The sequence below is a fragment of the Lissotriton helveticus genome, chromosome 2_1, assembly GCF_964261635.1.
Source record: "Lissotriton helveticus chromosome 2_1, aLisHel1.1, whole genome shotgun sequence".
In the NCBI taxonomy this organism is placed as follows: Eukaryota; Metazoa; Chordata; class Amphibia; order Caudata; family Salamandridae; genus Lissotriton; species Lissotriton helveticus.
In genome coordinates, this window is record NC_136059.1 from 501,431,607 (window position 1) to 501,435,495 (window position 3,889).

General features: G+C 47.5%; 1 pseudogene; it reads right to left on the minus strand.

Moving 5' to 3' along the window:
* Window positions 1–737: 737 nt before the first annotated feature.
* Window positions 738–1,555, minus strand: LOC144820826 (28S ribosomal RNA; annotated as a pseudogene).
* Window positions 1,556–3,889: the final 2,334 nt, after the last annotated feature.

Consider the following 3,889-nt stretch of genomic DNA (forward strand, 5'->3'; position numbering starts at 1 on the left):
AACCCTAGCCAGGCCGGGGAGAGCCTCCCTGGGAGCCCCGTCCCCAGCGCACGGACCCTTAGCCAGACCCAAGGAGGGTTAAGCCCTGCCACGTCCACTCCCAGACGGCCTGCCTGGGGAGCCCATATTTCTCGGGGGCTTACAGAACTCTGGGGAAGGACAAAAGTTGGAATTAGCCTGGCTGCCAGCCCGCAGGGCCATCTGGTCACCCAGCCCGCAGGGCCATCTGGTCACCCAGCCCACAGGGCCATCTGGTCACCCAGCCCGCAGGGCCATCTGGTCACCCTGCCCGCAGGGCCATCTGGTCACCCTGCCTGCAGGGCCATCTGGTCGCGCAGCCAGGCGACCACACGGACCGGGACGACCCAGTGCTCAGGTGGCCTGGGAGGCTGTCGTACCCAGTCGCCCTTGCAGTCCGGCGAGGGTGGCCGGGCGCACCAAGGCAGCCGCTCAGCAGCTTTCTTTCCCCGGGTGGCTGCAGCTCACCTCCCTGCCCGGAATCAGCGGGCCATCTGGTCACCCTGCTGACTCGCAAGGGATGGTGGCCCCCATCCCCGCACCCCGGTGGGGCAGGGACAGGAGGGGGAGGCCCCCGTGCCGAAGGGCACGTGGTGGAGGCAGCCTCCCATGGACCCATGTTACCCCCTCCGCGTCCCTCCTGCCAGCCCGGCGGCAGAGGGACCCAACCCTGGGTGTGGTAGAGGGAGGCGTCCGCGGGCACCCACACACACAGAGACAAAAGCTTGGCTCAGAGGATGACTTTCAATAGATCGCAGCGAGGTAGCTGCTCTGCTACTTACGAAACCCTGACCCAGAATCAGGTCGTCTAATAATGATTTAGCACCGGGTGTCCCACAAACATGCGGTGCACTAAGAGCGATGGTGGCGGCCCCCTTCCTTCCGCGCTCCAATCCCCAAGCGAGCTGCTCTACGCACCGGCCCCCCGAGAGAGGCCGGCTATCCCAGGCCAACCGAGGCTCCATGGCACTGCGGTATTGTTACGGTTTAGGGGGGATTCTGACTTAGAGGCGTTCAGTCATAATCCCACAGATGGTAGCTTCGCCCCATAGGCTCCTCAGCCAAGCACATACACCAAATGTCTGAACCTGCGGTTCCTCTCGTACTGAGCAGGATTACTATTGCAACAACATATCATCAGTAGGGTAAAACTAACCTGTCTCACGACGGTCTAAAACCAGCTCACGTTCCCTATTAGTGGGTGAACAATCCAACGCTTGGTGAATTCTGCTTCACAATGATAGGAAGAGCCGACATCGAAGGATCAAAAAGCGACATCGCTATGAACGCTTGGCTGCCACAAGCCAGTTATCCCTGTGGTAACTTTTCTGACTCCTCCTGCTTGAAACCCAAAAAGTCAGAAGGATCGTTAGGCCCCGCTTTCACGGTCTGTATTCATACTGAAAATCAAGATCAAGCGAGTAGTGGTATTTCTCCGGCGGCCCGAGGGCCTCCCACTTATCCTACACCTCTCATGTCTCTTCACAGTGCCAGACTACAGTCATGCTCACGGGGCCTTCTTTCCCCGCTGATTGTGCCAAGCCCGTTTCCTTGGCTGTGGTTTCGCTAGATAGTAGGTAGGGACAGTGGGAATCTCGTTCATCCATTCATGCGCGTCACTAATTAGATGACAAGGCATTTGGCTATTCTGTACCACCTCGCGGTGGCTCATTCTGGGTTATTATGCTGCTCATCAGCGTCAATTCGGTTTTGCTTCCAACAATACAACATTCTTTTGTTCCGGAGTACAGCCACACTGAACGCTGTCCTCACTGGAACTGGGATCACGTATGGGCCAGAGATAGGAAAACGAGAAAAGTCCCTATATTCCCAAGGGGAAAAGGATCAGGATCCTACAGTTGATTCAAAAGCATATTTTTAAGGCAATGTTGTATTCCTTCCAGATGGTGAATTGATAAACCACTAATAATCGGGTGACCCCTGCAGAAAAAGGTGGAAATACAACCACGGGTGTATCACTGGCCACACATGTATATCGGGTAAGCTCCATCCTGAAGAACCATGGGTATATTGTATAAATGAAGGTTGAAATAGAATTAAATAATCACAAAAAAGATATATTGGTTTTCAATTCCAGCTATTGAATTGTAATCATACATCGGTGGCTCCTCGGTACGTAAAGAAAAGGACACACCATAACGTTAAGGTAATTGTCTTTCTCCCCACGTGGTGTGTCATAAGGATTAAGAATAAAGCTTAGATTAATGTGAAGCCAATCCCCCCTCTGTTTGACCTTTAAGGTGCAAAAGATCCAGTTCAAAGAAACCTCAGGTGACTGACAATTCCAAGGAACTGTGATCTAAAGGTAACTACAATGTGATCCCTGGTAGGATACACAGGACAGATAATAGAAAGGTCAGAATAACATGATGTTCTTCATTGTGTCCCTAAAGGTGGAACTGTTTTAAACCAATGGGACGTGAAATAATTCCAGTCCGCATATTCTGAAAGTATACTATGCTGATTAAAGAAGGAAGCCTGAAAGATAAAGAGAAGGCATTCACGCTGAATCACAGATAAAGAGGTATTGCACATTTTAGCTGCTCAATCACTTGTAAGCTTTATTGATCTATAGCTTACAGCATAAAGTTATCATTTCTGTTAGTTGAACAATCTAGCTGCTTAAATTACTTGCCAGCATAATTGTTCTATAACAGGCATTGCAAGGTCATCATTTTGCTAGCTTAGCAGTTGAAGACACCAAGACCCACTAGTTCGCCTTGTAGAGTGCTTAGAACATGTTAAGAAGAACGGGGTAAAGTAGAGGACATATAGCATTGGTAAAAACGATCAAAAGCATGTGTAAAAGAGCAGACTGTGTAGATAAAGTATTACTGTACTGTAGCAAAAGAATTTGTCAACATGAATAATAACTGTATGTTTTCTTTAATTAGAGAACTGTCCTGAAGAAGGTGTTATTGCAACATACCGAAACGCTGCGTCGACATTTTGTTTCTTTCAACTTGATTTATGTTTTAAATTTGTTACTGTGTACTTGCACAGCTTTTAATGTTTGTTTGTATGGTACTTTTATGCATGATAATGAATTTTAATGAATAAATTGCTGAACAAAAATGTTTTAAACATATACTCTTTCCCTGTATTATTTGTCATTGCAACTGTGTAATATGATGAATAATTTGTATTTGATGGCACTAGTGGGCTCTCAAATCAACTGTAGGATCCTGATCCTTTTCCCCTTGGGAATATAGGGACTTTTCTCATTTTCCAATTCATTTCTACTTGTCCCCTACTGGATTTGTAAGGAGACCTCCCTTTGTTTTTGACTTAGGCCGATAGTACACATTGCAGTACTATTCCAACAATTTTAAGATTGTCTACGAACAGTTCAGAGAATTGAAATATAGTTAGCAGGACATCAATAAACAATGTGTGATAATTATGTGAGTGCAATTATTTGAGACCTATTCATCATTCAAGACATTTCAAAAAGTACGATGTATACACTATCAGCCTGATTCATGTACGGGCCGTTTTGCGTGGCCCTAATAGCGAATCATAGCGACTCGCTATTGAGGACACGCAAAACGGCATTCATGTAGGAATTGCTAAATCAATAGCGATTCCTACATGTTCTCTATTTGCGAGTAGCAATTTGCTACTCGCAAAAAAAGGAATAACTCCCCATTCATTCCTATGGGCCAAAAGGCCCATAGGAATGAATGGGGAGTATCCCTTATTTGCGAGTAGCAATTTGCTACTCGCAAATCAGATAGCGATTTTAAGGGTGCCAGGGGTGTCCAAAGGACACCCTGTAGCACCCCTAAAATGCACATTTGAACAGGTGTTGCGCACACACATGTCCAAAGGACATGTGTGTGTGCAACAT